The 19,097-nt window shown below is 35.2% G+C and overlaps 1 protein-coding gene across 1 annotated transcript in view; it reads left to right on the top strand.

The window, feature by feature from the left end:
- Madm (MLF1-adaptor molecule) overlaps nucleotides 1–19,097 on the top strand; it is a 96,135-nt gene that overhangs the window by 34,092 nt on the left and 42,946 nt on the right. The gene's annotated exons all lie outside the window — the stretch shown is intronic.

The raw sequence follows: 19,097 nt of genomic DNA, 5'->3' as shown, positions 1-19,097 counted from the left end.
TAATTAAATCTAGGGGAGAGGCCTTTGCCCAGCAGTCGGGCATAGAAAAAGGCTAGACTAAAAAAAAATTTAGTTAGTTTATGGTGAACCTATAGACTTTAGTTGGATATGTTATTATTAGCGGAATTATGCGAACACTTGTTTATTGCCTATGTTATCACGGTTAATACACTATTACGATAAATGTAGCCTTTCATTTTACTTTTTAAAAAAGGTCATAAGATTTTCGTGTTCACTTCAAACATCTAAACAGTCGACATTAATGTCCCATTTTTTTTTCTTAAACCTAATATATTCTTTGCTTTAGCTATAACATTAAATTTTACTACCTAGTTCAAAGTCCTTTTAAAACTCATACCTTGTTCGTATCATACAAGAATTGAGCATTTGACACTAAGCGAACTCATTCAGTTACTTTCACATAATTACTAGTCATTTAATTAAAAACTAATACAGATATTAACATATTAATCGTACAACATAAACATATTTTATCATTTGCTAATGACATTAAACGGGGATGCTCGCACAAATGTTTGGTAACAACTATTACGTTTATAGTGTTCGTGACCTCGCGCATACAACGCACTTTGTTCGGTTCATGGCTACTATTGTGTAGGCAGACATAGGCTGGAAGTATACTGGTTTAAAGGCTAACTTTTTATAGTATGGAAAGATTTGCTGCCGAGTTAATTCGTTTACGCTTGCTATACACCACCGCTCCGACTGCCTCCGTGGCGCAGTGGTTTAGGTCACCACGCCTCTACCACTGCGCCGGGAGGCCGTGAGTTCGATTCCCTCATGGAACAATTATTATTGTGATCCACAAATAATTGTTTCGGGTCTGATAAAAGTGCAATAAGATCTGTGTAATCTGGAACTTCCAAAGTGCGAATATTTTGCACAAAAAAAAAATGTAATTCAGTGTGTGAGTGTGTGTTCACCCTTACAACTCAACACCCTTGATTGAAACTAATTAAAACATTAAAATATAAGCTTTATATCGTGTCACGTACCTGAACAAAGTTACGTTAGTAACACGTGGTCCAAGCACCTTGTTAATTACTTTAATATATTAACTTACGTTATAATAAAGTTCACATTTCGTTAAGTTAAAATGTCGATAGGCTATAAGAGGCACAGCATCTTACGGCGAGTTTCAATAACGTATTGTTAACAATGGATAGTTTAACTACGATTTGAATGTTTTCATAAACGTAAATTATGATTCGAGAGTACAAATCTTGCCTCATTACTACAATATCGTTAGCGATAAGTTATTGGAACGGGCTGTAGACTGACTGAAACATTGACTGAGTCACACGGACGACAGGCGCCCATGCGCACACGCAAAGCCACAGTCATCGTCGACTAGTCGTTAGTGTGTAATGTCTTTATTTCGCAGTCTTATACAAACGTGACGAAACGATTATAGGCTCTTCACTGAGATAGAGAACTAACTGCGTTTATACATGGTTCGTTCTAACGTTTAGAATGTAATTTCGTAAACTTACTATTATGGGTGAACGGGCCTCTGATTTTTTTTCATTACGTAGTTTTTTACGTTACGTTCTTATTCCTAGGCTACGATTAGACTAGACTCCAGATTATAAAATTAAATATATTAGTAAATAGAACGTCAGCCTACGTTAGCGTTAATAAGTATGCCTTATCAAGCATCTTTGAATATGGCTTAGAGTGAAATGACTGCTGGTGTTGTGTCTATGCAAACTGGCCAAAAATTTCGAGCAACTAGCTAGCATTGTCTTTGAGCGTATTGATTTATCATTCCATAATAAATCTGAATATAATTCATTATACTAGGTAAATATTAAGCATGTAACACAGAACTCTAAAGTTACAGTTAAACACAGTCAAATGCAACATTTTCAGACACCAAAATTAGGCTCTAATTACCAAGACGTTACTGATTACCCGTATCGTGTGTCTTTGCCGGAAACGTCAGCTTTACGTGCGGTACATGCCGTAGAAGGGTGTGATTTTTTATAAACAACCACCCCTCTGTCACATTTACACTTCCCCATTTCATTCAATATGTTTTTACAACTGTCTGTTGCTGTATAATGTAGTGGGTTCGATTTCAGGGTATGGTGTTAAGTTTTCTGTATGGTTGTATCCAGCTGTCTATTACGGCTGTGCATGATTTAGTTTATTGTCAAGTTTGAGATCTTGAAGACAAGTAGAGGCCTATGTACTGGCCTTTATACATAGACAATTATTCTAGATTGCTTGCTGAACTTATACATCGTCTGCTACGTTCTTAAACATACTGATAAACTTTCATTGACGAACTACCTATTACATAAATTGTTCGAAAATTTACGTATAAAATAAAAGTAGAAATACGTTATAAAATTCGGTACTGGTTGTTGCCATTTAATTCCGCCACCTCAAATGCCTTCGGGCAGCTTGACCAACTTTGACACTAGGTTAACCACTAACCATAAGAAGAAGACTCTCAAGATAGACCTCTGGCTGTCTGTCTTGAACCGTGTGGACTGCTTTCTCGTACCGTGATATGTAATAGGGAGCTAACATATACGGTATGATATTATCTAATACTTTACATACCAACTTGGAAATAGGAATTCAAAGATCCTCTGGCACACAATCGTTATTACGATATGCAAACGGGAGTATATTTATGAAACAAACAGACGGATTGCAATACAAATTGATATATGAATCAGTTCCATTCGGTGCGTACGGGTATCGAATACTAAATAGAATATTTTGTTTTGTTGCCGGAATATGCCTCTCGTACAGGCATTTTCCTTCCGTGCATAAAAAATCGTATTTTGAAACTTACGTCATTCAATTGTAATTTTTTTTTATTGTTGCAGTTTCTATGACATATCTAGATATACCTATCAAATCACACCATTTATTACAATTAGTACAATACATACTAAGTTATATGTACAAAAAGGGCTTATGTTAAGGATGGTGACAAACTTAGCAGCCTTTTCATGCATTGCAATTTTTATAAGGTAGGTAAAACTAGATATGTACCTACCTATTTAATTATTATAGCTCGGTTTTAGCTTGTGGTTTTTACTAGCTAGATATAACGGCCTTGTAGTTTAACTGCATAATTAAACCGTTGAATCTTAGTTCGGCATCTCAGTTTAACATCTGTCAAACGTCAACGGTGAAAGCGACACTCACTTTACTATTAAACTAGTTATTAAATACACGAAATATTAAATATCACTCGATATCATATTCCATACAAAAAAAACTGTCTATACGTTTCAAACAATGTTATCATTCAATAACATTTGGACGTGCGCAGGCGCAAAAAAACGAGGCGCCTCGGATATCGTTCAGTCATTGACATGAGTCATTAATCCCATTCATTGACGACGGTTCGTTGATCATTCGGCTACCTTCGGCAATGTTCGGCAACGATCGGCTTATTTACTACTTTCATATACTACGATATATCATTATAGAAAATGTTTACTTATGTCAAGTTTGACGTTTACAAATCTTGTCGTCCGGTGTAAGAGTGTTAAATAAATGATGTTGTTTGTATTTATGGTGGCAATCACCTCGGAAATAACAAGTCTCTATTAGAAAATTTTAAAAAAAGTTATTTTTTTATGTAAATATGTTCAATTACGGGTCTTCCCTATGAATTATAAGCTCAGTCATATTCCTAAAAAATAATACTATCAAAGGTGGTTAGTCCCTGTAAGTTACGATTATCAGGTCAACAACCTCTTGCCTACTTAAGTAGTTTTCAAACAATTATTATAATGTATTTATAATGTTACTTACAGTATACAAGTGAGTCATACAAATAAGTTACACGTGCCAACCTACTTGTAAATCTAATTTTAATATTATAATTCATTATCATAAGATTAAGGTCAGTAACGCTAGGCCAATAGGACACAAACCAGTTGTACGAACAAAAAATGAATACTCTATTTACTTTCGCGCAATCGATGTGTCATTGAAGAAATTATGACTCAAGATTTTTTGATGTCATCTAAGTATGTCACAATTCGTGTGCTCATTTAGTCGAATAGAACGGAACTAAGGATATTTCTGAGTGCAGGTATTACAGTCTTTTTCACATAAATTGCATCATAATGTGTCTATTCGTTTAGGAGTTACTATGCCACAAACACAGCTTACGTGGCGTAGTGGTTAAGGTGGTCGCCACCCATTGCGTCAAAGCCTTCAAGAGGTCTCGGTTCTATTCCCACACGGCAAAAATATTTGTACAATCCACGAGTAGTTGTTCCGGGTCTGGTTGTTCTCTATGTCCGTTGTTTGTAAGCTAGTAAAAGTCGCCACGACACAAGAGCAATTCTTAGTGCGAGAGTTGTTGTTAAAAAAAAACAAAAGAAATAAAAAAAAGCCTGAAAGGTAAATAAATAAATATTTATATGATAAAACATTGTTAAAACCACTTGCAATAATCTATGTACATGCCAATGACAACACACTATGATTCAAAGCATGATTTCAGAATTTAGCCTTAAACCTTATCGAACCACTAGGTTGCAAGACATTTACAATCTAACATGAGAGATGCGATAACTTGTGATTTCCAGTGAAGAGCACTACTTGAAGGTTTCCGTGCAAATGTTGTCACTATGACAATATGCAACTTGTTTCTTGAGAAATGACACCTGCATGTTTTACGAAGACTGATATTCAAGCGTTTCGTCATCTTGACTTTTACAAAACTCATGTCCTCTGTCATGTGACTTAGCCGAATATTAAATCTTCTCAATTAAGAGAAAAACTTATAATATGTTCAGTAAAATGCCGCTGATAATAATTGAATGTGGAGGATTAAACAAAGAAGTATGCAGAGTTCCAAGTGGCGTGCTTTATCATAGTCTTTATCTACATCATACGAACAACCAGGTCTTTTTTATCAATGAACTAATATATATCGTCAATTTTTAATGTTTCCCTGCCTAAATCATTCTTTACTCCATTCTACATATCAAGTAAGTTGATGGCAATAAACGGGCAGCCGGCAGGCATCTAAATTCTAATGCCTATAGATTCAATGCTAATTAGGCTGCTATTACACGGTTCTGTTATACACGTGTTGCTCGTGTGAATTTCAAATTTTCATCAACCGTTTGGTGCGTTTGTACATGATTGATTTACGGCCCAATCAAATGTCAACAAATCAATTGATTGAATGATTGTTAAACAAGCTGTGACAGGGTTATTGATTTTTGATTGTGTAACAAACATGCGTGTTTAAACGGTGCTTGTGCTGTTAAACGATTTTCCTGACTTATGAACTTTTGCTTCAAGTTATACTGGTAAATATCTCCAAGCTTAATCATCCAAAAAAACTATAACATACAATTTGTTGGCTGTTTTGAGAGTGACAGTCAATGCTCCTGACAGTCAAATCTACTGAACCTCTACCTAAAGATGCTCGGAGAATTCCATTAAAATTCCATGGAATCTACGAGAAAATACCTAAAATGCGTTTAACGAGCGGCCAGTCCGGCGATTCTTCATGCATATTTCATTCACCAATCAATTGACCTCAAACAGTGCTAAAGTGAACAAATCGTCCCACAATTTGTCCACTTACTAAAATATCTGTTCCAATATCCTCTATTTCCTCAACATCAGCCGGCACTCGCACAATCAAACTCGCACATCCGATCGTTTGTCCCTTCGATCTTCGGCTACCGGCACCAATTCTTCATGTACCGTGCATGTCCCTTGAATTATTCATGGTGGCTGCCACCTCGCGGGGTGTTAACGATCACAACTGACGTCTCTGACAAATTGGGTCGCAGGAACCTTTTCTTTTTATTTCTGTGGAAAGTTCTGGAACGCGTAGGTTTGATTAGGTTAGTTCTCCAGGCTGCATGCCAAAAATGTTCCTCTTGGTAGGCCTTTGAGTGATTTTGTATTGTATATAAGCCAACACTGGAGTTTTTGAGATCTATTATTGCTTGCTCGTTCGAATTCATGCCAGATACTTTATATTTGGCAGGTACTTAAATTTAAAACAAAAATAATTACAGTTTCCAACAAGATTATTAAATTCTACATAATATTCTCCTTATTTCTTAAGCCAAGACAAGCTAGGTTGACCACTAACCATACGACAAACAAACAAACAATTTCTTAAGCTTACTTTGACAAAAAATGTTAAATAAAATATATTGAACAGACTCGCATGTTGAATTTAAGCAAACAGTAGGGTGCAAGTCATCATGCGTTGTTATTTTTTTTAATAAGTACGTGGTACGCTCTAAAAGAAACATCTAATTAAGAACTTTGATACTGCTAAATTAATCTTCTGATTGCCCAAAAAACTAATAACAAGCCTGGGCCACATCAACAAAAATCTTCCCTAACTAAAAGCACAATATTTCTCTTCCATTAAAATTGCCATCCATTCCCCCCAGCACCAAAGCAGTACAAAATACAGCAGCTATTTAAAACAAAACTGCATCATTAATCTAACCTCCCCTATAGATAGATAGTGACAAATGACGTCACTCATCTCGCTGCAGTTAGGGTAGACAGATCCAGGCTGATCATTTCCGGGATATTCCGAAACAGGAATGACAAAAAATACATCGTAGCTTAGTAATAACAAGTATTTTTTTCATTTCGGGACAGCAAAGTAAAATTACGGGACACGGTACAACACAGCGCATAGCCAGATGCGCTCACCGGTAAACAATCTATGGGTTAAGCAAACCTTGGCGCAGTCATTTCATAGATGGGTGACCGTATTGTGGTATTTAAACTGGACGTCTCAGTGTATCATAACAGTCGCTAAGCCATGTCAAAGGCCTCCCGGGCGGCTTGAATAATTTTGACACACAAACAAACAAACAAACGAGACAACACGCAAAATTCCGGGATAATCCCGGAAATCCCGGGCATCTGGTAACCCTAGCTGTAGTCCAGCCTGTCATGGTGTGTATGGTGTACGTGACTGCTTTTTTCATTTAGACCTTCTGCCGTGGACCTTATTTCCATAATGTGTTGTTGGGATTCTTAGTAGATTGTGAATGGAGTGAAGTTGATTGTGTCGATTCTAAATGGTGAATGAAAGATAGTGAGTTTGTGTATTTGATTCGATTTTTTTGTTTGATTTTTTGATTTGAGTTTGATTCTCATGACAAGTATTGCGTTCTTCGTTATGAACTGTGACCCAAAAGCGGGTCAAAGAACCTTACTTTGGCATCCAAATGCATAATTTTGAGGTTCACACTGCTAAAATCCTGTTATCTTCTTGAACTGAATTTTTCCTCTGCCTTTTCTGCAATCTGTGGATAACGTTATGTATTTTTTTTTGTTTCTGTGTATATTTTTAAGCGTCCATTGCTTCATCATTTTTAAGCACTGTTTATTTTCATAATAAAATTAAATAAATAAATAAACAGACTAAGTCGAATGTTTTTTTTAATGAGTTACGTAGCAAGACAATGCAATTAATGATCTACGATGATTCAATTCTTATCCTTTGGGGTAACGGTTAGTGTTAAAAATCTTCTTTACTCAAATCAATATTTTATAAATACATTGCTGTGGCTTTTCATTATGCGTTAGAACAATATCAGTCAAGACCGCAGGGTAGCCTTGTCAGTTAGTGTCTGTAGACGTCGATGTCACTGTTCACTTAATACGAGATGACATGAATAATCTAGACTTTATTATTATCTTGAATTTTATGTACGCATTCAACTGGAATTGATTTTCTTTTACATAATGTATTTTGTAGCCGATTTAATGTAGTTATTTAAGAGGTTCGTGAGAATCGTAAATCCATGGAAAGATTATCTTGCTCTATAGGTAAAAATCCCATCTCTAAGATATAACGTAATCATTACGTCCTACTTTGCTTGAAACTAATTTGTACCTACATTTTAAATGCATACCTTATGCTCATTTTGTTTGAATTTGTAGGTACTGCAATACTAGTCAAAATAAAAACCACAACACCTGCAACTTGTAAACGCCTATCTTTAAACCCAAAGCTCTGTCGAGTAAAACTGTGTTTTGATAAGGAGCGTAAGGATTCTTATATTTATTTTCCTGACTTTGCGATTAGTGACGTTTCGAACATTTGTCCATAGTTTCCATCGCTTTAATTAAGATCCATTCCAGCACTTGTAAGCTCATTAACTGTGGCAGTAGTATTCAAAACGTATTACCAATAAGAGCCCCTTGAAATAATTTTAAACAGTAGTGACGCACTGTCGGAGCATCCACCTAAAGAACTAAGGGCGACTGGCTTAATTACCTCGCGGAATAATTAATGATGTACACAGAACGTTCTGCCTCGAGTTCACACTGCGAATGGCATTTCAAATATACTTTTAAACGATTAATTTGAAGTTCAAGAATTGACATAAGTTCTTATTAGTTGTTAAACTCATTTCTGATGTTATTACAAAAATTTTATTACTATAAGAAATCGTACCCGAGACGTAGAACGTCTCAGTATATCGATATTATCTCGTTAGTTAAATAATAAGCTTTATTACTTGCTATGATCTTAGAAAATTAAGGGAATTTGTACCTTTACCGCGCTTTGAAATTCAATGTTAATTGTTATAAGCTCACCTGCAGCGCTATTTTCCGAATAAGTTACTATACTATCGAGTATCGAGAGTTTGACATCTAAAATGTACTGCATAATTAGTGCCTGCGGCTCCCGCTAGAAGCGCTGATCAGGATTTCATTCATATTTTGTTGATAGCTGGCTATCTATTAGTTGTCGATTAATTATCGATAGTAGTGGTAAACCACAGTAAAGTAAGCTACAGGTGTCGAGTGTGAATTGTAATGTCAAGAATATTGCAATTGTGGAAAATAAACGTAAACTTTTCTTAACAATAGAATAAACTCTTCTAATAGATATTACCGTCACTTGCAGGACATTGTTACTTTAACAAAAGAGTCATCCTACAATACACCAAGCGTGCAGTCAATTGCAACCATTCTTTTCATCTGAAAGAAGACATTTTCTTTCCACAAACTTTTAAATTTCCCCATTTAAAAAACGTAATGTTGCAGAATATGTCTCGCTAACGTAAGAGGATTATTTCTATTACGGATTATGATTGCGTTCGCGTTACCCGACTGCGGATAATAGGGTATGAGAAACCACTGTTGCGAGGTCGTTAGTGTATCAGACTTCTAATCATGAAGTCTCAGATTCGATCCCCTGGTCGGCCAAAGCACTATTGGGCTTTTCTAATTTAGGCGAGAATGTTTCTCAATACTAGTCTAGAGTTTGGAGAATTTCTATGGACTCACATTGTTAATGGCGAAACGTGAGTCTTTTTCATACACCTCTGCCTTCATCTTCGGGTATAACAGGCTTGTATCGCCTTTTACATATTCTTTTACGTCTGTTTATGTTTTTATTGTAGAGAAAGAGTGGCAATGTTGTCTTGGTGAAATTTTTACGTCGTATGGCGGCTTGAGACTCGCAATAAGCTTTATAAACAGGGTGGGGAGCCGTAAATGGAAGGTGACTTATGACTTTATGACCTGTTGTTCTTTTCGTGAAAACAGTGGCTTTGAGAGTACTGTGATGTGCATTGTGCAAACGAAATAGAAAAAACGTTATAGCCTCTTTACTTTTAAATAACATTGAGGTTTAGGGCACAAAAATTCTAGTTACTACTAATTGTTTTCTCCTGGTTCGTCCGATCTTGATATCGAACCTTGTGATCTGCACGAAACAATATTTTTTGAACAACAGATTTTTTTGAGGAAGTGTCTAACAAGTGCAGTAGTAGAATACCTTTACTTATGCTTACTAATACCCCAAATCTAGACGTAATAGTACTTTCAGATCATTTAACAGAACAATTGCATAACGAAACATGCACCAAATTAATTTCGATTTAGAAAGGTCTAATATACCTAATGAGTGACGATTGCAGGTTCTATTCAAATTACGTTGAATCAGACGCGGCGCCTTCATGTCTCGGGTTACAATCGTTAGCTAAATAAATGCACCGTAAGCTTTACGTGTTTGTTTCGACTAGGTTTGACTTGCACGAAAAAGGTTTACGATTACGAATTTATTATTATTTTTCTATAATATTGGGAAGAACGAAAGGTTTTTGCAGTCACAGAATTTAGATTTAAATTTTTGGAAAGTGATTTATTTTGTTTCATGTTATTGAACTATTGAAAAGGAATGTCCTTTGTTTCATATTTTAGACAAAAACTTTTCTGTGATTATCAATCAAACAGTGAACACCGATTTTTCAGAGTATAATTGAGATATCTTCCATTATACACCCTTAGGTATATTGAAACCTACAAACTAGAATCCAGTACATCTTCAAAAAGATGCCGCATAGCCCGAGGCCATTTAGCATTCAGAAACGCTAAACAAGACTTTCAGAAGAGATAAATTGACAGGACACTTAAAAGGGTTTTAAAGTTTCCAAATTGCTTTCCCCAAACATCGTGAGTAAAAGGTCAGACAAAGATCGTTTCGCCACAGATCGCCGGACACTTTGAACTCCCGGCTAAAATTGTACCAGACGTGCCATTTAAACTTACTCTATACTACCTATGCGGAAAAAAGCTTTTAGTGCACGTTGAAAGGCGTTTTTTTTCCCTTGATAGGTATTTTTTAACGATAGTCTAATAGTAGGTATCAGCCGATGATATGGTAGGTGCCCAGGTAAGGTGCTCTTTTAGGCAAAGTGACCTTACATATGATCATTTTGAAATTTTCTTGGTAGGACAACTCGTGTAAGTTCAGACGCAATAAAACCTCTTGGTTTCGCATAACTGATTTTAGGTAAGTTGTAGTTTCAAATCTACAAGAACACGGTCATTATAAGTCATAGCACTTCCATTTGCGAAAGTTGAACGAATTGTATTTCTGTAATTAATGTATAAGTTCCTTGTTTACAAAGATCTTTCTTTTCTCTACACATAAAAGCTACAAAAAAAAATACAACACAATACTTTTTGTTTTAACCTAGAACCTGTGTATTCAGTCACCCGTGGTTATTACATCAGCTCAGTGGAGCGACAGCATGGCGTCTGGCGAGCTGACAGCACACAGACAAACAAACACACACACGTACAAACACAGAGATAGGTCACGGCCAAGTAGTACAATGAAGCCTTCCGTTCCTCCCTTTGTGAAATACTGTGGTGTTATAAATGCGAAAGTTTTGATGGATGGACATTTAGGCTGCTTTGTTACACAAATACGTTGTAGTAGAATTGAGTCTTGAAGTTTGTATCTAAAGGTATAGATATCAGCTGAACGTGTTTTATTTGGACTGGATTATGGGTTGCCGAAACTTAGATGAAGAAATGGTACATTAAAGCAAGATAAAAGCAATCCTTTAAGTTGAGGATAATATTGTAAGTGGTCAACGTCACCACATCTATACTAATATTATAAAGCTGAAGAGTTTGTTTGTTTGTTTGATTGTTTGTTTGTTTGTTTGTTTGTTTGTTTGAACGCGCTAATCTCAGGAACTACTGGTCCGATTTGAAAAATTCTTTAAGTGTTAGATAGTCCATTTACCGAGGAAGGTTATAGGCTATATATCATCACGCTACTACTCATAGGAGCAGAGTACCAGTGAAAAATGTTACAAAAACGGGGAAAATTTTGACCCATTCTCCTTATGTGACGCAAGCGAAGTTGCGCGGGTCAGCTAGTTAGAAATATAATTTTGAAACTATTTCAACGGTTTGTTTGATCACTCTAAGAAACAATCCACTCAGCTACCGAAATTCATTTTCAGTCACTATTCACGAAACTATAAATGAAAAAGAGAAATTAGTACGCTGATGCGGAACAAGTTTCAACCGGAAAAATGAAATTGAAATCCCTCTGGAAAATTTCCAGCCGAATTTAGTACACGCAGCGTCCATCAAATATCTACCTACCTACTGGTAGACTATGTGTTCTTTTTAATACTTGCCAACTTCTGCCTGCAACTTCGTCTGCTTGAATAGATTTTCCGAGACATTACATAATAAACACTGGTTATAAGGATAGTACCAAGTGGCGTTCTTTGGTCTGTAACTATCACTGTGGGATAAAGGCGTGATATTATGTATTTATGTATAACATTAAAAAATATCTCTTAAATACCTACAATTCATAAACTATCTTCATACCAAACTTGAACAAAATCCATTCAGTGGTTGGTTGGAGTAGCAAACAGAAATTATCATAAACTTTTGCCGTTATAATATTAGTAAGATAGTACCTATAGATTAGTGCAGATTTGTAGCATTGCATCATCTTTTATAGTGCATTAAATTTTGCGCTATTTCAGTGATCTCAGATCATAATAGTGTTTGTCTTCATTTTGTTTACGAGATCTTGTGTACCTATTGTCAGGATTAGCTGGAAATTGACGGATTTTGCAACGCCTTGAAGCTGAAGTTCCTACTTTTATGTCGAGAGTTATGCAAACAGATTTAATGCCAGTTGATTCTGGAAGCGATTTTGAGATTTTTGATGTTGAAAATGTATCGAAACATAGGGTTTTGTTATTGTATATCGTTAAATGGAAGGAGAGGATGTTAAACATACTGAATTCTTACTAAGTTATACTGTCGTGGTTCGTGTAAGGAAATTTCTATAAATTACGAACTAATTACTTGAAACAAAAGCAGACGACATTACGTGTTAATTATGAAAGCATGATGTAAGGCTTAGAAAGTAAAATTTATTATTTTTTCCCATGTATTGTTTAAATCTACTACTACTTGAAACAAAAGTTTGTGAAGATGGAAAGATGATCCACGCAAAATCTACTTCGGGGATGAATATCCCTGGAAATCATTTTAGACGGACAAAGTTGTGAGCAGAACCTAGTAATCTAATAAACTAGTCAATAATCAAAAGCATTCATTCATGTCTAGAAAGTAGTGTATAAAAATTACAGCAACTATTTCTATAGTACAAAAGAGAGAACAACATCGGTTATCTCACTTACTAACAATAAGCGAACTTATTACAATATGTCTGCGTATTATAGACAATAGGCTCACTCTCGCTATTTATCGTCTATTGTATTCTTTTTGTATTTCACTTACCACGGAAAGTATTATTTTTGTTTTTGACAGCGCTGTGGAAAAGTGGTTGGTATGTTGAGTGTCAGAGATCGTGGGTTCGATTCTAAATAATTTTATTTTCCGATTTTCCCCTATTTACTGGGACTTGTGGTCTGGTTAGTGTTCGGAATGTTTAAAGTAACAATTAACATCTTTTTTCTTCCATAGGGTTGCCCAACAGTGGGACAGTTATGGGATAAAAAGATTAAAGGGTTTAGCTTTAGTGATTTTTTTTTAAATTATAGTCTAAAGATTTAATTTTAATGTATATTATTTCTTTGTTCCAGGTATGTACAAACTTTCAAATGACTAAGCAGAGCGGATGGTATGGTACCTTCAATTTGACTGATTCAGAGTGGCATTGAAAACTAATTGACGCATCCTCCTTTAAGCGGTAAAATTTCGCTTACTTATAATCGTTTCTCTTTTAATGTTAAATTAAATTTGATCCCAAAATATTGGAAAAGTAGCTGTAATTTCCAATATAAACGAAGAAATGGGGGTCTAGACTCTTCATTTTTTAAAAAGTTACAAATTGTGTATTGTCAATTTAATTTGGCGACCAGTTTTTAAACTACATAACAGTTTCTAAAATATGATACTTAACCTACGTCTATGCTAACTACGGTCCATTTACCAGAAAATACATAGGTATGTAGCCGATCACATTTCTAGGAATTCATTCTTACGTTTATGTTAATATTCAGTAATTTTCACGATCCATTACTTAGGTAACAAGTACGTAATATACTGACTTTACCGAATAATTCAATTATCCACACATGCAGTTGCATCTTATGTAGTGGTGACGTCACGACACCATGCGCACGCGCCGACACCGCAGCGAAATTGCCGACGTGACGGAACGTAAATACGTCAGTGAAAACATATGTGGGTTAGGTAACATGGTATTGTTTTAATATTCTTTCTGCCTTTAGACTAATGTTAAATGAAAGTTGAAACAGAAAAAACTAAATGACGTCCTTTTTTTCTCTTCGGAATACGCTAGATTTTGAGAGCAGTCGCTCCATGTAAAATACTGGTATCAGCTGCTTCTGGCAAGACTGGCCGACTCCAACATAGTTGGGAGAAAGACTAGGCAGATTAGATTGAGCTAGATTTTACTTAATGTTAATTGTCGGGAACTCACAAAATCAAGGCACCACCAAATTTATGGAAAACAATAATAAAATGTACTCTTTGCATAGGAATCCGAACCCTTGCATCAGCATGGCGACTAACCTTAACTATTGCGCTACATGAGGTACCGCAACATTTTAAGTATTAATTAATAAAAATGTTATTAAAATATGTTCTAGTAATAAAAAATAAAAAAGTACGTAGAAAATAGGGCGTACCATAATATGTACCAATTTCATTGGGTTTGTTTGTTAAAAAACAAAGTAAAAATAATTAATCCTACTTTAGGCACCAAACGAAGTACTCAATTCCTATCTACGAGTGCTTAATATACATGTTTCTATACTACCATTCAAAACCTACCAAATCATCTTAAATCTCTTACAACCATTTCACACCTGTAGTTATGTGTACCTGACAACAAGAACTATTTACGTGATACAGTGATCATTTATCTAGTGTCTGTGTTTGTACGTTTCGGGTGTCGTTTGCACCCACTGGACGATATTTATCACTGCTTCAGACGTTTTCTTGAAGATATGAAGGTGAGAATTTGTTGTGTAGTTGCTTGTTTTTGGAAGGGATTTGTACAAATTGTTAGGTTTTGAATGAGTGTTGACCACTCTCACTCAACATTTAGTAATGAAAATATAGTCAAAAGTTTTTGAAGTTTCATTATTACAATAGTAATATCGCCTAGCTTTTCAATTTTTGTGATACGTAAATCGTTTTCTAATGATGACAAAAAATACTATACCACATTAGTATGTTCTGAAGACCCTGTTACGTGGAGATATCACGAAATGAATACTAAATCGCAGCACAGAATTTACTCCTAGTATACCCGACTTCCGCGAAGCAAAAATGAGGGTTATGATACTGTATCTGGGCTTATAAAGTAAGTAACTCGTGGTCAACTATCCACCAGAATATACAAGTCTCCGAGAAGACAGTTCAGCTGTGTTTTATTAAGGTTATAAATTAGCAAGTTGTAGTCTACTATCTACCAGAATATCCAAGTTTTAGAAAGACAGTTCACCGTTTAACACACTTAGAACTTAACCTGAAAAGTACAGTTAAATAAATCCACACAATACATTTCTCTATTCGTGTGTACTTTCCGATATACAAGTGTATTGTACATTCACCTCTGACTCTTACATCACGGTTACATAACGCTAAACACTTTTATTGCTGACCGTACATTTATATAATGTACTGTTATCAACAGCGTTCATTCGATATGCATTTACATCTACCTGCGTCATTTTGTTGCATGAGGTTGTAGTTGCATGTTTACTTTGAATTTTTTTTAGTTACTTGTATACTAGGTTTTGTTTGTGACTTCGCTCGAATTTAAGCCTTGTGTAAAAGTATCCCAAAATCGTTCAGCAGTTTTTTGCTAAAAATAATTACGAACACATATCCATTTATTCATATCAAGTCTTTTAGTACTAGAAACTTATAATGTGTAGTTGTTTCTTAAAAATAGTTAGTTAATATTCTAAAACTTAAGCGCCATATGGTATGCAATGCGGCAATGCGGCTCGAAATGTTAATAGTTGCCGCAGTAGTAGCCGCTGCAATGAGTGGAACTGAAAAGCGAATTAATTATTGTCCATTAAGGAAATAAAAACAAACTAAAAATTAACCCTACAAACTTCTCTAGTTTCTACAAGTAATTTGCTTAAAATTTATCATAACTAGACTTCAAATCAAATCATTTCAATGCTATCAGTTCAAAAAGGTTTCAAACTCAAGAGTATCAATACTCAATACTTAATAGCTCCGGCGCTCAGACGTCTCGCTCAATTTACAGAGTATTTAGCGTCACAGTGCAACGGTTTCATTCACTTTCCGAGAAACAACGTGAAAAAGAAACCGATATTTGAGCGAACGCTAAATGTCTACAGACGGGCCACGCTTTGTTGCGCGATTTTTTGTGCCATAGTTTGAGATTAAAGTAGATATTTTTATTCGAAACTAAGTATAGTAAAATCGGAGTTTGAGTTTTTCAATAGCCTTTCCCATTTTTTTTTCTGAAAATCTGTCAATGATGAGTTTTTTCGTTTTTTCGCTCTTAGACGAACGAAGGCTTAGACCTGTGTATTTACATAACATAAAATCTATTGCGGATAAACCAAAACACGCTATCATTTATCCGTACATTATAATTATTAAAAGTTATTGTAAAAATCGTTATGTTAAGTAGTAGTAGCACAAAATAAAACAAAATAAACTATTTCGTTTTTCGAAGTATACTTATCTTCAACAATAAGTTGCGAGTCTGCACCACCTTGTCTTGTACTTATCTGTTGATTCGCGCGTGGGTGCCATTCTGCGAATCTCCCCGGCTCGACACGAGATCGGTTTATTGCGAGTAAACTGTAACCACTGTAATTCAACAATCGATAATGTCCACGTAGACTCTTGGTAGATGTGAGAGTTTATTTATTACACTGTAATTGTATTGATCATGAGATGGAGTAGTAGTACTGGTAATTGTAGGCAGATGAATAATTTTGTTGAATTCGGAATGGAATGGATGCTGGGAAACTGTCTTTATTCCTTTGACACTTTCTACCCTAGTTTTTCGGATATATCTAATCAAAAAAAGCTTCAGATGTCGTTTAGATAATGAGCTAATCACAAAAAATTACTAAGATCCAATCCAATATTACCGCGAGAGGATTCATTATTCTGCGTTCACGCGAACAAAATCGCAGAGGCTTGTAACTACTTACTAATAATTGAGCAAAATGTATTTTTGAAGAAAACAAAATAAGTTTGAAAAGACTATATTTCCTCCGCCCTTGCCTATAGCCATAGAAACAAGGCTATTATTCCAGTCTTTATCAGAAAAATAAGCCTAAAATATATTTCTTTCTCTAATATAAAACACAGATTGACAGCGTCGATCACTCGTACAGAATTCATTAGTCATCGCGTCGCCGGCGACACGGGAAAAAAACAGGGTGCTTATTTATAGACTAACCACAACCTACCCCTTTGTAGATCGGATAACATTTTTATAACCGACGTATAATGTGATTTTTTTATGTATAGAAAAATGTTGTAAAGAAAATTTTCACTTCATAATGGTATTTTTTTATCTATACTAATATTATAAAGCTGAAGAGTTTGTTTGTTTGTTTGTTTGTTTGAACGCGCTAATCTCAGGAACTACTGGTCCGATTTGAAAAATTCTTTCAGTGTTAGATAGCCCATTTATCGAGGAAGGCTATAGGCTATATAACATTACGCTACGATCATTAGGAGCGGAGTAGCAATGAAAAATGTTACAAAAACGGGGAAAATTTTGACTCATTCTCTTAGGTGACGCAAGCGAAGTTGCGCGGGTCAGCTAGTCAGAAAATAAACCTTCTTAGGGGTAAATTATATGGCCTATAGACTAGATCATATATGAGATTTTGTGATGGTAACATTGATGAACTTTGTCGTAGTTGTCTTGTTATATAAAAACGATGTATGGTTGTATAATAAATTTCCATAAATTAAATAAGAAGTAAAAACGTGGGAACATTAATAGCATTGACATATTTGCGACACGATGTATATAAAATCTTGTTACTTATAAATTGATTGGCTGTTGGTGATTCAGATAAGCACAATACTGTCTTACACGTCCGTCTGTCCGTGTTTTATGTTAATCGTACCTTACTATATTGCCAAGCAGTTCATCCCACAAACTTAACGAAAATATTTTTTTGCACACACGGGCGACATCGGGAGTAGACATTAGCATGTACTATACAACTGTTTTTTCTTCAATTACTTAAAACTCACATTTGGCCAGCGTTTCGAACTGAAAGTCTAGCCAAACCCTCATTATAGAAGAATCCTAGCCCAACAATGGGACAGAAATGTGTTAAATTCATTTATTTCAATATAACACTTTTATCCACGACTATACTCTACCGTCATCAAAATAATAAACGAAGTATTCAAGCAAATTTTACTCAAACGTAAGCAATATCTTTTATTTGTGCAGTTGTAGGTAATTAGAGTGTTGACCGAAGTCCATTAGTGTATTGTCTTGTTCGCGGTGCTAATGGATATTAATACAGGGATAGTTCGATGTAGACGTCTATAGAGATAGTTAGTTTATTGAAAGTATATTGCGACTTGAAGTAGTTTAATAACTTAGTAGAGTCAGAACTGGCGGAGAAGCTTCACCATACCAGTGAGGTCTTTAAAACGGTTTAAATAAATAAATTTAACCCAATACTGTCCCAATGCTGTGCAAGAGGTTCCTCTTTTAACGAGGGAGGGGTAAAGCTTTGAGTCCGTAAGTGACCTGAGTTTATAAATAAATAAATTGACTGACAAAAAACATTAATAATCCTAAAAATCTTCTTTGGTTTTACGGACTATGATTATTTGTAAAATCTAATAATGCTCAAAGAATCTTAATACATCTAATTATACAAACCAGCAAGATGTATTGTCCACAACAAATCATCTATAATTCACACTTAACTGAAGAATCTTAATAAAAAGTGGCATTATCTTGAAACATCCACGTCCAAATTAACAAAGAAATACATCGCAAGCAGCCAACTGTGTAGATGATGGATAACATTAACTTTTCCTCTCGAACACGCTCCGTTTTTACTTTATCGCCACATTTTCAACTGTAATCTTGTAAACTTTGATTCGAAGATGAATTGTTTGATGTAGGGCTTCAGAATTCAGGATTTACTGGGATGAATTGGCCTGAAAACTCAAGTACTTAGATGTCGTTTCACTTTGGAGCTCGTTTTAGTATAAAGACTTTATTGAAGAAAATGGAGGCATTTGCTACGCTAGATGTCATTTAATTAGATACTCTGGAA

Source organism: Anticarsia gemmatalis, chromosome 4, assembly GCF_050436995.1.
Source record: "Anticarsia gemmatalis isolate Benzon Research Colony breed Stoneville strain chromosome 4, ilAntGemm2 primary, whole genome shotgun sequence".
In the NCBI taxonomy this organism is placed as follows: Eukaryota; Metazoa; Arthropoda; class Insecta; order Lepidoptera; family Erebidae; genus Anticarsia; species Anticarsia gemmatalis.
This window is presented reverse-complemented; position numbering and strand designations above follow the sequence as displayed.